Source organism: Bison bison, unplaced genomic scaffold (genome assembly GCF_000754665.1).
Source record: "Bison bison bison isolate TAMUID 2011002044 unplaced genomic scaffold, Bison_UMD1.0 scf7180017864378, whole genome shotgun sequence".
Lineage (NCBI taxonomy): Eukaryota > Metazoa > Chordata > Mammalia > Artiodactyla > Bovidae > Bison > Bison bison.
Window position 1 is genome coordinate 2,550,841 of NW_011494950.1, and position 18,180 is coordinate 2,569,020.

Here is an 18,180-nt window from a genome sequence, read left to right on the forward strand (position 1 = left end):
GGTACTGGTAATTTTTGTAGCGTCTGCTGGCAGAAAAGCCTGTACTGAGTAGACTCTGATTTCATGAGCTGGTATAATTAGCAGAGAAAGAATGTAAAGGGATATTAAAAGTAAACAAATATAAAAAGTGACTAAATTTTAAATAGAAAAAAATATCTATTACCAGTGGTTTCTGTGTTATGCTGCTTACAAGGCATTCTCTTCAGAGAAAGGCCTGACCCTTTTTGTAAACAATTAAAATCAATTAACAACTTTAATTACCATTTTGATTTATCTCTCTTTAATGAAACCTACTGAAGAGAAAAGGATATCAAATAGATGTCAAACTTATTCTGCAAAGATAAAAAAATCTGCACAATTTTTGCAGAAATGTTAGAGGAAAACAATGATAACTTGACTCTTTTTCTACATTTCTATCCAATAACAAAAGGCCAACTGATGAATAAATACAATTTTGACTCCCTGATTAAATATATTTCAAACTGTAGTAGCAATCAGGACACAAAATAACAAAGTAATTTAGAGTTTAAGTCTCCATTTAGTAATGGTAAAATACTTCATTCTAGCAATGTAAAATCATATTACGGTCAACTATATTATGCTCATAAAGCATTTTAAAATTATGGTTCCTTATTAAGGTAAACTTTAAAAAAAACTGATTAAAAACAACAGGTTAAACATGTAAATGATTATATCAAAATTGGAAAAACTAGAAAACTTCGCACATTTTGTTAATTTTAATTTCATGTTTATTTGTAGTTCCACGCTAATCAATGTTTTAGACCAAAGAAATACTAGGAGTTCTTAGTTGCAATATATACTGGGAAAAAACTAAATGTATATCTGACTCAACTAATCTTTCTACCCACAGATTAAAGAAACAATTCCTTAAAGTTATTTTAGCTGACAACTATACCTTCTCACCTATACCAATAATTAGGTGTGGTTACTTTGGTCATAGTTTGTCTATTTGGAGAAACTATAAAAATGATCCATATAAATATTTACACAAAAATGTACATGTAGTATATGCCTACGTTTTTAAAGTTTATAGGATAAAATAAAAGCTAAACGAGTACAACTGATACATAATTTTTAAAGGCATCAATATGTCAAGTTATTACAGATTGTCAAGTTCATCCTCAAAGAAAAGTAATTTCAGGTTATTATTACATTCAATAACTTTCTAAAGAATATTCCTCTACTCAACAGCTTGAAAGAAACTCAGCTCCTGGAAAGTCCTTAATGTTTATTTCCCCCTTTGAATTCACTACAGTGTTGGTAATCTTTCACATTAACTTAGTATTTAATATTATATATTTTCACATTAAAAAAAATCTAGTTATAGCTGAAGCAAAGTATAAACGAACAGTAAGTATATTACAGAATTATGGGATAAGGCATCCTTGTCAGATTCCATAGCAAGACCTCCATTCTAAGCTGAGCTCATAAAAGCTGAAGCTATAAGTTGGCTATTCTTTTAATTAAGACTTACAGAAAAGACAGCATATTAATCTCTTAATACCAGTTTAGGAAACAGACTCACTTTTTCAATACCAGTTCAGGAAACAGACTTACTTTTTCTTAATAAATGTCTATATTGTATGCATATGCCAAAGTAATTTAAAAACCAATAAAGCTTTAGTAAAATGGAAAGAATATTTCTTGATTTGTACTATCAAAGCAGAAAGGCACAGCATGATTTTTTAAGGATGGAAAACCACTTTAAAACCAGTGGCTACAGAAGTTGCTAAGCTCCTAGCTGCAAGTGCTCCCATGCCTTCTCAAATTATGGCAATTATTTGGTATCTTCTCCAAATAAAACTGGCATTCAAACAAATGAGTTTCTGAATTTGAAGTCCAAGTTGTTCTGACATAGAAGCCCTTTGCCGGCAGAAGACATATAAGGTACTGGAGAGTTGAACTGCTGCCAAAGACAGAATAAAAAGGCTTGGCATCTCTCACATACTTGACACCTAAAGGGCACAGAAGCTCTAAAATTCCTAGTCCTTGTAGGCACACACTCAGTCTAGACAAACTGATTTCTCACACTTTTAAAACGCATCACAACACTCTATTGTTATCATTTCATCCACACAGCTTCAGCAAGTGACAGAAGAACATGTCCTTTAAGCGACATTTCAATGGGCTAAAGCTCCCATTCCAAGATTCCATTAAAACAATGTAATACTTGAAAAGAACTATGAGGCACTATGAACTTTTTACGTGTCTTCAATGCTTTGCTTTTCCTCAAAGTTCTCACTGACCTATCTGTGACTCAACTTTTGAAAATAAATCAATCATCTGCAGACTACTGAAACTATACTGAACTAATGATACTCTCTAGATTTCTACTTTAATGATACTGTTTTTAGATTTCCACTTTTCTACTGCAGTATGGATCATATGTGATTATTTTTAAAAAACATAAAAGATGTCAATGTTGCCTTTCACAGATTTCTCATTTCATTGGTAAAATAGGTTATTTATAAATAATAATTCATAGATTTTCTATGTCTACAAAAAAGTTAAAACACATAAAATAGGAGAAGGCTGCAAATTGGCACCTGAAGAATCTCAAGACTCACCAGTTAGTATTTATAAATTCTAATGAAACAAGTAACCCTATACATAATATATGCACTTACTGAATTTTAAAACTTTTTAATTTTTAACAATTGGATCAAGCATGACACCTATGTTTACATTATTAAACTAAATATCTTCATAAAGTTTCATAAATATGAACTTGTGTACAATATGCTATTTAAGAAATAGTAACTAGTTACCTAATCATGATTCATAGATTTAAAAATTTACTACTTTGCTACAAGCATATCATAATTTCAAAGTTCTACTCTTTTAGTATGATCTTTTTCACAATTTTAAATTTATAAGAGCTGATATACTGACTTTCTATTTCACAAGTCTAGTTTAAATTGAAGAGGAATTTAAAAAATCATTAAGAAAGTATATGCCAGTATATGTAAATGAATTTTACTCTTTCAAATACCAATTTCCATTATAAAATATTAGTTTCCATATAAAACTGTATGATTCGGTTATCAACTGTCCCCATTTATCTTGTGTGAATTCAACTTTTTTTTAAACAAAGGAAGCAGGGAACAAGCAATGGGAAGTTGGTGTCAAAATGCAGAAAAACCTCCCAGCAAGCCTCTTGCAACCACCCAGGATTTAGAGTCTTGCTGGCCGCTCTCTTTTCAATACCAGAATTTCACACGTTTCAATGACTATTATGACTTCAAAGAATCAAATTTTCATCATTGTCTGTCATCTGCCGGTTGATTTGTATAAAGGAGTTCTTCTGCATGCACTCCAAACAAAAGCCTCCTTACTTTTGTGGCTATATATCAAGTTTAAAAGTTTTGTTTGTGACAGTTGTGTCTTTGGTAAATTAGGGTAACACTGAAGGAGTGCAGCTGCTCTGCAGGAACCTCCTTTTTGGCACCATTTCACTTAAATAAAAACTGAATAATTAGCTTCTGCCTTTATTAAACCACAAAAATGCCACTGGCCTTAGTAATTACTTCCGGTTGCCCCACCCACTTAACCTTAATACTTTACACCTGTCATAAAGAGAAATTAATGAAAAAGGCTTTCACCACTTTGGATGAATTTCTGATAGATCTCCCAGTATACCCAGAAGAGTCAAAATTCTTAACAGGCTTTTTGGTAATAAGTTCACTACACTGTATGTTATTTGTGGATCAATGTTGAAAAGTTTTAATAGGGTACATACTGGAACATTAAGTACAAATACTGCTTACAGAAACTTGTTCTACTGCAGGCTATTAGTTACCAATTATGTGTTTGTTTTAGGACTAAAATTCATCTAAATTTGATGATTCTGTTTATATTCTACTTCAACAATGAAAGATGTTGAAAACAATCCTGGATCTATAATAAAAACTTCCTTTGAAGTACTCTACAGATACTTAATATAAGAAACTCATTAAGTGGTCTAATAAATAATGAAGGACACTATACTAAATAAATACTAGTTTGAAAAATAATAGATTTGGCAGATAGCATAACCATATGTACTTATCATGGAAGAACTTGAAACACTTCTAAAAATCAAGATACAATCAAAACTATAAACGAGAAGTGTGCCAGTAGAACCAATTTTTGTTTGTTAAAGCAAGACATTGATGTAGGAGTCTAACAAGGTAACGAAACAAGTGTTGAAACATATCATCCATTTTATCTTGCATATCAAGCAAAGCTATCATGAAACCAAACCTGGGTGGTGGCGCTAGTGATAAAGAACTTGCCTGCCAATGCAGAAGCCTTAAGAAACACAGGTTCAATCCCTGAGTCGGGAAGATGCCCTGGAGAAGGAAGTGGCAATCCACTCCAGTATTCTTGCCTGCAGAATCCTATGGACAGAGGAGCCTGCCGGGCTACAGTTCATGGGGTCGCAGAGTCAGACATGACTGAAGAGACTTGGCACACATCAGGAAACCAAAAGTTCAGTTTTAAATGGAATGTTGTTACAATACTAACAATAGATCAAGCAAATGATACACCTAATCATATAATGATTTTTTAAAAAATCTTAAGAATTAGGGACATTTATGTCTCATTCTCAAACTATTTTCATTACTCCTAGATCCTTCTGAGCACGTTAGGGTACAGCAATGGCTGAAAGGTAAGGGCTGAGTCAAAACTGGGTTAGAATCCCGACTTTGTTGGGCAAATTAATAGATTTCTCCTAAAGTATTATGTATAAGGATCAATTAAACAAGGTAAAATGAGGACTAAATAATGTATGTAAAGTGCCTGGGCAATAAAAAAAGGTCCCATGTATTTTTAGTGCCTACTGTGTATTAGAACCTAGACACAATGCTCAAAGGTAAAGACATGATCTCTATTCTCATGAAAATTACCATCTGACTCTTTTAAAAAGACAGAGTGAACAAGTAATGGGAGGTTGTTGGTGAGATGCAAAAAAATTCCCATCTTCTTGGGATAGGATAATATGAGTTAGTAAATAAAATACAACAAAAGATTTTGTAATTAAAGTCAATTAAGTTGCTTCAAGTCTAGAGAAAAGCCTAGTTTTCTTCTTAAAGGCTGGATATTCCATTTTTGTATGTGTCAAAATAAAAATAAGACTTTATTCCTGAACTTAAAAAGTCTATAATCTATGCACCCATAAGAAGGAGGGGGGATAACTAAATAATCATTACTGTAAAATACAGTATTAATTAAGACTCAGATAAATCTCAAGGAACCCAAGCCCCACCATTTGCTACCTGTGCAATATTGACAAGTTACTTAAATTCCTTCAGCTTCCTCCTTCAAAAAATGTACTACAGAGAATTCCCTGGCATTTCAGTGGTTAGGACTCCATGCTTTCACTGCCGAGAGCACAGGTTCAATTCCTAGTCAGGAAAGTAAGATCCTGTAAGCTGTGTGGTAAGAGCCCCCCATCCAGGTACTACAAAACATACCTCATAGTAATGTTTGGAAGGATTAAGTCAGGATACAAAGTAAAATGTGATAAATGCCATGGGGTCAAATAAAAGAGAGACTGCATTTGGTTTTAAAGGCAGAAGTATCTATCTCCTTCTTCAGTTACCTTTTCTAACTGAAGAAGGAGACAGAAGATGATTCTTTCAGGATAGTTATGATTTTAAGAAGTTACTGTTAAAACATTATAAAAAAATTACAGAAAAAATTTAAAAATATATTCATATATTTGGACTTCCCTAGTGGTATAGTGAGATAAGAATCAGCCTGCTGATGCAAGGGACATGGGTTTGATCCCTGGTCTGGGAACACTCCACATGTTGAGGAGCAACTGAGCCTGTGGGCCACAACTACTGAGCTTGTGCTCTAAGACCTGCAAGCCACAACTACTGAGCCCATGTTCTGCAGCTACTGAAGTCCGTGCACCCTAGAGCCTATGCTCATCAACAAGAGAAGCCACTGCAATAAGAAGCCTGCAAGCTACAACTAGAGTAGCCCCTGCCCTCTGCAACTAACGAAAGCCCATGGGCAGCAATGAAGACCTGGTACAACCAAAAAATAGAAAAATAAAAATATATCCATATGTTTAAAATCTTAGCAACTGCTTTTCTTATGTATATGACACAATAATGATCTACATACATATCTACTTTACACAGTGATAATAGTTATTCTGCACTATTTTCAAGTATCACATCACTTACTTTTTTTTCCATGTAGTTACCCTGTTTTGATATTTCTTGTTTTAATGGCCTCATTAATAATCTATGAAGTTGATATGCCACAATTTCTTAGCCAATCCCTTATTACTGAAAAATCAAATTTTTGTTTTCTTTTACAGTACAGTTTACTGCAATGAAAATCTCAGTATCCTAATTCTTTAAGGTTAGTCACCCTTATGACAGAAAGTGAAGAGGAACTAATAAAAAGCCTCTTGATGAAAGTGAAAGAGGAGAGTGAAAAAGTTGGCTTAAAGCTGAACATTCAGAAAACGAAGATCATGGCATCTGGTCCCATCACTTCATGGGAAATAGATGGGGAAACAGTGGAAACAGTGTCAGACTTTATTTTTCTGGGCTCCAAAATCACTGCAGATGGTGACTGCAGCCATGAAATTAAAAGACACTTACTCCTTGGAAGGAAAGTTATGACCAACCTAGATAGCATATTCAAAAGCAGAGACATTACTTTGTCAACAAAGGTCCATCTAGTCAAGGCTATGGTTTTTCCAGTAGTCATGTATGGATGTGAGAGTTGGACTGTGAAGAAAGCTGAGTGCCGAAGAATTGATGCTTTGGAACTGTGGTGTTGGAGAAGACTCTTGAGAGTCCCTTGGACTGCAAGGAGATCCAACCAGTCCATTCTGAAGGAGATCAGCCCTGGGATTTCTTTGGAAGGAATGAAACTCCAGTACTTTGGCCACCTCATGCGAAGAGTTGACTCATTGGAAAAGACTCTGATGCTGGGAGGGACTGGGGGCAGGAGTAGAAGGGGATGACAGAGGATGAGATGACTGGATGGCATCACCGACTCGATGAACGTGAGTTTGAGTGAACTCCGGGAGTTGGTGATGGACAGGGAGGCGTGACATGCTGCAATTCATGGGGTTGCAAAGAGTCAGACACGATTGAGCTACTGAACTTAACTGAGGGTTATATTAACTAGGTCAAAGGTTATGATAAATGTCCATGGTTTCAGACATGTTATCAAATTGCTTTTTAAAGAGTGGTAAAATTTTATATTACTACTCACAATATGGGTCAGTTTCTATTTATGCTTGAAAGGCACAGAGAAATAGTATGTATTAATTGGACTAAATTTACTTACTGTATATTCTTCCTTACAAACCTGTACAGGAGAAGATGAATTTGATTTTTGACTTGTAAGAATATTTTTAAAAATTAACAAAATTTCCTCAAAATTGACTCAAATGATATTATTTTATAGGAGCTGCTACCAGTAGAAACAGGTGGGAAAAGGTAACACTTACCTAAAATCTAATTGACTATTCAAAATGTAACTCTGGAACATACTACAAATGCATAATTTTTTTGTAATGGTATAAGGATTTATGTTCAGATTCTTACTGTACAGTTATATCATAGTATATGATCTGACATATGACATAGCCAAATCAAGTTTACTAAACAGACATTTTAAGACAGAATGCTGTAACTTTTTTTTTTGGCCACACTTTGCAGCTTGAGCAATTCTCAGTTCCCTCACCAGGGATTGAACCTGGGCCACAGCAGTGAAAGCCCAGCTGGAATCCTTATCACTAGGGAGCAAGGTCACATAATAGTTTTTTCAGAAGCTGAAATAAAAGGGAAAAAAATGGCCACAAAACACTTGGAACTTCTATAACATATTACATTTTTAAAAGAGCCACTCTGCTATTTCATAATCAAACAGTCCTCCTCATACCCTGGTAATAAATTAAAAAGCTGATGTACACACAACGTAAATTAAGAATTACTAGAACAAAAGCCACAGCAGCAGAGAACTAAATATGAAATAACTGTTGAATAAACAAACATCAGGGCAAAGGGAGAGAAGGTGAATAAACAACTGAAAAACAAGTGGTGGTTTAAACAATAAATGAAATTAGTTATGTCTGGAAAGGAAATGAAAATAATCTAAAGCTGAATGTTTCTAGTTTAGTAAAACAACCTTCAAGAGACAAATGTGTGAAAGTCAATCTTCAAGGAGACAAAAAAGTATAAGACAATCCCTCATTAATTTAGCATAAAAATAAAAGTAAAGCTATGGATAGAAGTCTCTTTTCTGACTTAGGAACAGATAGTTGTTAACTGAAAATACTGGTGAAAATAGATCATTAAGTGAGTACACACATTCATGCATACACAACCACACTTTAAATACTGTATTATAACTTAAAAGGTACACATGAACATTCTTTCAATAATCTTCGGATATAGGGCCAGTACCCTTCCTTTGAGTGTAGGTCCGGTGGTTAGAATTCCAAGTGTTGGTTCTGTCATAAACTACCAAGAAAATGCATATCTACAATCTACAGTTTTGTTTTTTAAAAATGCAAAGAATACAAAGAGATTTGTGAAACATTAAGTCCAAAATCAGTCTAGATTTCCTTTTGTCTCACTACCACCTAATTTGACAAAAATCATGTCAGAAATTCACCTTTATTATATGTTCAAAGTATTCAAAAGAACAATCATATAAAGAACTCTGTGTCCCCCATATAGCAGCATTCAGATTGTAGTATCCAATCAAATTATGTAATTACAATGGCAAGTAAACTGGCACAGAAAGGTATGGAAACGAGCACAGCTGAGTCTTGGTAAACATGACTCATTACTGAGAGCTGAAGTCTGGTAGTGTATTTAAATTAAGACATAATATGCAGTACATTGGTAAGGATGTTTTACAGAAATAACTGAGAGCATCAATAATGGAGCAAATTGTTAAAAGGCTGGTTTAAAAAATTAAAGATTCATTAAAACCATTATTGTAAAAGGTTGTCACGATGCAGTATATGGATTTTTATTTGGATCCATGATAGAGTAACACATATCAGACTACCATTGTGGCCTTGTAAAACTATAAAATTGGGAAAGCAATTTTTTTCAGATATTAGACAACTGGATAACAGGAAGCATCATACTGTTATCCCTGAAAGAAGGAAAATTCATGATGAAGTCTTACAGTTGTCCCAGTTTTATCTGGAGGCACACTGCAGACCATGACAGAGCCCAAGCAGACCACCACAGCCCTGAGGAGCAGAAACAGTATAGTGATTAGAACACAGGGCTAATAACATTTGTGAGGCAGAGTTCTCAAGAAAAAGAAATTTAAGGCATCCAAATTGAAAAGGAAGTGGTAAAATTATCTCTGCTCACAGATTTATAGGATACTACACACAATCACAAAACCTATTAGAGCTAATGAACAAGTTCAACAAAGTGGCAGGGTTAAAAAAAAAAATCATGTATGCTCTATCACTAAGTCGTATCTGACTCTTTGTGACCCCATTGGATGCTCCGCTGTCCATTGGGTTTCCCTGGCAAGAATACTGGAGTGGGCTGACCCATGGATAGAACCTACATCCCCCATGCCTCCTGCATTGGCAGACAGATTCTTTACCACTGGACCACCTCAACACACAACAAATACCAGTTGTGTTTCTATACACTAACAATGAACAATATGCAAAGATTTAAATTCCAATTTGAAAGATATATGCACCTCTATGTTCACTGCAGCATTATTTATAATAGCCAGGATATAAAAACAACCTAAGCACCGACTGATGGATGAATGGATAAACAAGATGTACATATAAATACAATGGAATATTACTTGGCCCTAAAAAGAAATCTTGCCATTTACAACAGACCTAGGGGGTATAGTGCAAAGTGAAGTAAGTCAGAAAAGACAAACCTATGATTTCACTTACATGTAGAATCTAAAAAACAAAACAGACTTATAGATACAGGAAATAAACTGGTAGTTATCAGTGGGAGGAGTGGTTGGAAGGTGGACAAAATAGATGAAGAGGATTAAGAGGTACAAACTTCCACATATAAAATAAATAGGTCATGGGAATGTAATGTATTAATACACCATATGAAATATAATCAATAATATTGTTATAACTTTAAGGGCTTCAGATGGTAAAGAATCTGTCTGCAATGCAGGAGACCTGGGTTCAATCCCTGGGTTGGGACGATCCCCGGCAGAAGGGAATGGTTACTCACTCTGGTATTCTTTCCTGGAGAATTCCATGGACATGGGACCCTGGCGGGCTACAGTCCATGGGATTGCAAAGAGTCAGACACAATTGAGCAACTAACATTTTTTTCACTTATCACTTTTTTCAACAAACAGTAACTAGACTTATCATGATAAAAAAGGCCTGATAAAAAATGCCAAGACCATTTCAATGGGGAAAGCACCAACAAATGGTGCTGGGAAAACATATATGCATACCCACATGCCAAAGAATAAAACTGAATTCTTTACCTAATATCATACACAAAAGTTAGCTCAAAATGGATCAAAAACCTAAATGTAAATACTTAAAACTATAAATCTCCTAAGTTTTGTGCACCAAAGGACATATATGTGATAACAGATAAATATTCAGAATACATAAAGTGAAGTGAAAGTCGCTCAGTTGTATCTGTCTCTTTGAGACACTATGGTCTGTAGCGCTGGAGGCAACCCCATTCATGGAATCCTCCAGGCAAGAATACTGGACTGGGTAGCCTTTCCCTTCTCCAGGGGATCTTCCCAACCCAGGGACTGAACTCACAATGTCTCCCACATTGCAGGTAGATTTCCCTACCAGCTGAGCCACCAGGGAAGCCCAGAATATATAAAGAACTCCTACAACTCAACAAAAAACAAACCATATTAAAAAATGTACAAAGTACTTGAATAGACTTTTCTCCAAAGATATGCAAATGACCAACCAGCACATGAAAAAATGCTCAATATCACTAGTCATTAAGAAAATGCAGATCAAAACCACAATGAGATACCTTTTGACACCCATTAGGGTGGCTATTATCTAAAACCATGGAAAGTAAGTGCTGATGAGGAAGGATGTAGAGAAACTGGAACCCTTGTGTGTTGCTGGTGGGAACATGAAAATGGTACAGCCACAGTCTGGTCGTTCTTCAAACTGTTGAACATAGAGTTAGCGTATAATCCAAACAATTCCACTTAAAGCAGGGACTGTACAACAGATATTTGCACATCCATGCACATAGCAGCATTATTTACAACAGGCAAAGGTGGAAACTATCCAAATGTCCATCAACAGATGAATGGATAAACAATACGGCACATATATACAACATAAGCTCAAAAAGGAATGAAATTCTGACACATGCTATATAACATGGATGAACCTTGAAAACATCATGCTAAATGAAATAAGCCAGTCACAAAAGGACAAATATTCTATGGTTTCTGCTTATATCATATATTATTTGGCAAATTAATATAGCCAGAAGGCATAAAAAAGGTTACTAGAGACTAAAAGGAGATAATGGGGAGTTATCGTTTAAAGGGTTCAGAGTTTCTCTCTAGGATCACAAAAATGTTCCAAAAATGGATAGTGGTAATGGTTGCACAATACTGTGAAAATGCTTAGTGCCACTGAATTATACACTTAAAAGTGGTTAAAATTGTAGATTTTGTTATGCATATTGACAATTTTTTTAAAAAAGAAAGTGGGATGACATCTTTAAAGTGCTAAAAACTTTCAATCTAGAATTCTATATCCAATGAAGAGGTGGTTATGGACTGAATACCCATAACATTCAGAGTCCCCCTGCCCTCTTAAATTCATAGATTGAACCCTTAAGCCCAAATATGAGATATTTGGAGACAAGGCCTTTGGGAGGTAATTAGGGTTAGATGGGTTATGATGTGGGGTCCTTATGATGGGATTAGTGCCTTTGTAAAAAGAGACGGCAGGGTGCTTGCTTTCTTTTCCATGCCATGTGAGATGCAGCCACCTACAAGCCAGAGACAGTCCTAATCAGAAACTAACCATAGAGGCACCAGAATCTTGGACTTCTAGCCTCTAGAACTATGGGAAAATAAATTTCTGTTGTTTAAGCCATTCAGTCTATGCTACTTGTTATGGCAGCCTGAGCAAAAAACAAAACAAAAAAAAAACTCTTTCAAAAGCAGAGGCAAAATAAAGGCACTTCCAAATAAACAAAAGCTGAGATTTTGCCCCCAAAGATCTGTACAATATACAATGTTAAATGAAGTTCTACAGGCTGAAGGAAAGATACCAGATGGAAAGAACATCAGAAATGGTAAATTTCTGAGTAAATATAAAATTTTTTCTGCTTAAATAAGCAAGGTGACAATATATAGCCTTGACGTACTCCTTCCCCAATCTGGAACCAGTCCATTGTTTCATATCTGGTTTTAAGTGTTGCTTCTTAACCTGCATACAGGCTTCTCAGGAAGCAGGTAAGAGGGTCTGGTATTCTCATCCCTTTAAGAATTTTCCACAGATTGTTGTGATCCACAAAGTCAAAGGCTTTAGCGTAGTCAATGAAGCAGAAGTACATGTTTTTCTGGAATTCTCTTGTTTTTTCTATGATCCAACAGATGTTGGAAATTTGATCTCTGGTTCTCTGCCTTTTCTAAATTCAGCTTGTACATCTGGAATTTCTCAGTTCATGTACTGTAGAAGCCTAGCTTGAAGGATTTTGAGCACTACCTTACTACCATGTGAAATGAGTGCAATTGTATGGTAGTTTGAACATTCTTTGGCACTGCCCTTCTTTGAGATTAGAATGAAAACCAACCTTTTCCAGCCCTGTGGCCACTGCTGAGTTTTCCAAATTTACTTGCGTATTGAGTGCAGCACTTTCACAGCATCATCTTTTAGGATTTGAAATAGCTCAGTTGGAATTCCATCACCTCTGCTATCTTTGTAGTAATTTTTCCCCAAGACCCACTGGACTTCACACTCCAGGATCTCTGACTCTAGATGAGTGACCACACCTTCATGGTTATCTGGGTCATTAAGACCTTTTTTGTATAGTTCTTTTATGTATTTTTGCTACTTCTTAATCTCTTCTGCCTCTGTTAGGTCCTTACCATTTCTGTTCTTTATCATGCACATCCCTACATGAAAATGTTGCCTTGAAATCTCCAATTTTCTTGAAAAGATCTCTAGTCTTTCCAATTTTATTGTTTTCCTCTACTTCTTTGCATTGTTCATTTGAAGAAGGCCTTCTTATCTCTCCCTGCTATTCTCTGGAAGGCTGCATTCATCTGGGTATATCTTTCCTTTTCTCCTCCTCAGACAACCACTTGGTTGGTGCAAAGTAACTGCAGTTTTGCACTGTTGAACTTTGCCATTTGATACTGGAATATAGTCTTAAATAAATGTGGTCATGTTCTACATCATTTTAATGCACATTTCTCACTTTATGTTATGTTTTTGTTAAGGACTCATCACTTGCTACTTATTTTATATTTATTTTAGACTAGGGGAATGATGTTAGACAAAAAGCAAATTCGAATGATTTTCTTATTTGAGTTCAAAATGGGTTGAAAAGCAGCAGAGAGAGCCCAAAGCATCAACACTGCATTTGGCCCAGGAACTTCTAATGAAAGTACAGTGTGCAGTGGTGGTTCAAAAAGTTTTGCAAAGGAGACAAGAGCCTTGAAGATGATAATGGCTGGCCCTCAGAAGTTGACAAAGACCAACTGAGAGGATCACTAAAGCTGATCCTCTTACAACTACACAAGAAGTTGCTGAAGAACTCAATGTTGACCATTCTACAGTCATTTGGCATTTGAAGCAAAGTGAAAAGGTGAAAAAACTCAGTAAGTGGGTATCTTGTGCTGCTGCTGCTGCTGCTGCTAAGTCGCTTTAGTAGTGCCGGACTCTGTGTGACCCCTGAGACGGCAGCCTACCAGACTCCCCCGTCCCTGGGATTCTCCAGGCAAGAACACTGGACTGGGTTGCCATTTCCTTCTCTAATGCATCAAAGTGAAAAGTGAAAGTGAAGTCGCTCAGTCATGTTCGACTCCTAGCGACCCCATGGACTGCAGCCCACCAGGCTCCTCCATCCATTGGATTTTCCAGGCAAGAGTACTGGAGTGGGTTACCATTACCTTCTCCGACCTCGTGAGCTGATCACAAACAAAAAAGAATTAACATTATGAAGTGTCATCTCTTATTCTAAGCAACAACAATGGATTGTGATGTGCAACAAAAAAGTGGATTTTAGAAAACAACTGGTGAAACCAGACCAGTGGGTAGATCAAGAAGTTCCAAAGGAGTTCCCAAAGCCAAACTTGCATGAAAAAAAGGTCACGGTCACTGTTTGGTGGTCTGTTGCCTGTCTGATCCTCTACAGCTTTCTGAATCCCAGTGAAACCAATACATATGAGAAGTATTCTTGGCAAACTGATGAGATGCACCAAAAACTGCAATGCCTGCAGCCAAGAATGCTCAACAGAAAGGACCCAATTCTTCTCCATGACAACACCTGACAATGTCACACAACCAAAGCTTCAAAAGTTGAACAAATTGGGCTACAAAGTTACGCCTCATCTACCATATTCACCTGACCGCTCGCCAACCAACTACCACTTCTTCAAGCATCTCGACAACTTTTTGCAAGGTAAATGCTTCTCCAACCAGCAGGAGGCAGAAAAAGCTTTCCAAGAGTTCACTGAATCCTGAAGCTTGGATTTTTACGCTACAGGAAAAAACAAACTTATTTCTTGTTGGCAAAAATGTGTGGATTGTAATAGTTCCTACTTTGATTAATAAAGATGTGTTTGACCCTTGTTATAATGATTTAAAATTTATTGCCTGAACCACAATTATATTTGCATCAACCTAACAGTTCACAGTAGACTGTAAAAAGTTAAGAATGCATGTTGTAATCCATAAAGCAACCATTAAAAAAAGGAGGTAGAGCTAAGACATTAATAGAGAAGAAAAACTGGTTTCCAAAAATGTACTCAATCCAAAATGAAAATGAGAAAGGTAAGGAGGAGGAGAAAACAAATCAAATGGAAATTAAAAGGCAGAGACTGTCAAACTACATAAAATAAAGCAAGAGCAAAATATATGTGCAAGGTACAAACTTTAAATGTAAGCTCACAAATAGGTTAAAAGTAAAAGGTAGAATAAGATGCACCATGTAAAACTAAGAATAAGAAAATGAAAGCTATATTAATATCACCAAAGTAGATTTCAGAACAAGGATTAGCACCAGGATAAAGAGAAACGTTTCATAAGGATAAAAACATCAATTCATCGTGAACACGTAAGACTCTTCAATCAATGTCTATGCATCTAAAAGTAGAGCTTCAAAATAACTGAAGCAAAAAGTGATCCGACAGAAGAAACAAATTGTTTTCTGAGATGTTAACACTTCTCTCTCAGTAACTGACAGAAGACAGACAAAAATAGCAGTAAGGATAAAGAAAATCTGAACAACGCTATTAACCAACCAAAAACTTAATTGAAATTTATAGATCACCAAACCCCAAAAGAAAAAAATGCACATTTTTTCCAAAAGTACATGAAACACTAATCAAAATATACCATATTCTGAGCCATAAAAAAGTCTAAGAAAATTTCAAAACTGAAATCATAAATACTATGTTGTTGATTACAATAAAATTAAATTAGAAATTAAAAATAATGTAGTTCACCAATAAATGGTGAAGATAAGTACTATAGATATATTAGTGGATGATCACCTTGCATTGTTCTGGAAAGGCTTTGTAGTAAAGAATACAAACTGACACATAAGATATGGAGAATATCACTCAGATACATTTTTTACATAACAAACTCTGTTCCAATGCATTATAAAAGAATAGTAATAGCAATAGTAGTACTAATTGCTATGCAGTGGCCTAATATTTTACATTTATTTATGATGTAACTATATCAACATACACACACACAACTTGATAGTTCAATGACAGCTAAGTTCATAATGCTGATTCTCAGGATATACTAAGTTTTGAAGTACTTTCTAACTCAATGCCACATCATTTAACTACTCTGTGTTTTTATTGTTTTCTAATTTTTAGATGTACAGTATTTACCCATTAGATAGAACATGTAACACCGTATGTGTTAGAGTCTGAAAGGCATCTTTAGAACTGGATAATGTATACTAGAAAAAAATACAGGCCACGAAGAGCCATATCTCTAAAATTATATAGTTAAAGTAAAAAAGTAAAAGAAAGAAAAACCTCTCAAGAAGGTTATTAATCATGTTTGCTGCTGCTGCTGCTAAGTCGCTTCAGTTGTGTCCAACTCTGTGTGACCGCTGAGACGGCAGTCCACCAGGCTCCCCCGTCCCTGGGATTCTCCAGGCAAGAACACTGGAGTGGGTTGCCATTTCCTTCTCCAATGCATGAAAGTGAAAAGTGAAAGTGAAGTCGCTCAGTTGTGTCCGACTCTTAGCGACCCCATGGACTGTAGCCCACCAGGCTCCTCCGTCCATGGGATTTTCCAGGCAAGAGTACTGGAGTGGGGTGCCATTGCCTTCTTCAAATATTTTTACTGCAAATAAAGTAAAAAAACATGCAAATAAAGAAAAAAAAAACAAAACAAAACAGGACATCAAACTACAGAGTATAATTTGTGTTGCATATAAGTATGTTAGATATTGCTATTTTTAAATATTCATACAAAAAAGAAGTAAATTCACCAAGATTATGACATTAAAGGTGATTTAATATTTCCAAGTTAATGTTTCTAACAATGTATATGTTTTACTACTAAATAAGTAAAACAAAAATGTTTTAAGTTATATACAGTTTAATGACCAAATATTAAGTTTAATAACAGGAATAAGCCCTTCAAAAACTTCTTCAGAGTAATACAGTTTAAAATTCACACCATGAAAAACAGGTTATAAATGACTAAAGAAATTTATCATGAGAATGACAATTATATAGCAATACATCTACACAACTGATTGGCAGAAACTATGTAAAGAAAGGCAGTAATATCACAGATTATTTAGTAAAGTGCCACAGGCTGTAAGAAAAGGCAAGTTACATGACACAATCACTGAATACTAATTTGACATACACTGACATACACAAATGAATACACTTCACAAATATAAGTGAGGGTCAATATTTTGCTCCAAGATCCCCAAGGAACTCAACATCTGAGTAGCAAATTGACTAAGAATGGCAGTCTTAATTAACTCAGATTCTAGGGTTATAATATCCATTTGATTTTCTTTTCAGATTAACAACTCTAAATAGGAAAAAAGTGCAATGGGGCAGGGAAAGAGGATTTTTCTTGAATGATGAAATAAATAAGATTGTTTATCTCCTATTGTTTAATGTGGGTATTCTAAATTAAGTTTCAAAACATCTCTAAAAAGTGTTTTCATTTTAAGAGGATACTCACAGAGGTTAAATAACATGCTCAAGGTCACACAACTAAAAGAAAGGATTTAAAGACCTAATGCTATATCTATAAATACGCTCATGGTCTTTCTACTATCACAAGTGTCTCATTAGGTTGAAAATTTCAAGTAATACCATGTACAAGTTACAATAGTTCTTCTTACAGTTTGTAAATGTCTTCAAGTCCCATATATTCCCAAAGGGAGAAATGAGACAATGAGAGGGAAAAAGTAATTAAAGGGTTGTGTCATCTTTGTCTCTCCTCTATGGATCTGATGCAGCTCTCCTATCGTTTTGAAAAAAAGAGGAAAAAAGAAGCAAAGATTGAAGAAAAAGGGCAAAAGGAACAAAAGTGTGAAGACAGGTAGAACAACAAAGAGGGTAGAAGAGACACAGAAGAATGAAAAAAAGAAATGAACAACGTTAGCCAAAGAATTGGCCAGAGAGTCAAAACCAGACAGAGATGGGGCGGAAAGAGCAGAGGACGAGAAAGAAATAGCTAGCCATTTGAAAAGGGAAACTGAAAGGAGATAAGAGAAAACACAAGTAGCCAGAAAGATAAAGAGAGATGACTATCAGCTACACAGTCAGCAAAAGAGGAAGAGTCACAAAGACAGAGGGGAAAAAGACATACAAACAGTGGGCAATACAAACATATTTGGGATCCAGGGCTTTGTCAGCACCTACCTGGTGGACAGCACCTCAGAGAGTCTTACCTTCTTTTGCCCTGAGGACAAATCTCCACTATTTTCCTCTGGTGTT

General features: G+C 35.5%; 1 protein-coding gene across 1 annotated transcript in view; it reads right to left on the reverse strand.

Annotated features, from left to right (window-relative positions):
• The window catches only part of NDUFS4 (NADH dehydrogenase (ubiquinone) Fe-S protein 4, 18kDa (NADH-coenzyme Q reductase)), a 115,795-nt gene that overhangs the window by 23,471 nt on the left and 74,144 nt on the right, over positions 1–18,180 (reverse strand). The window lies entirely within an intron of this gene.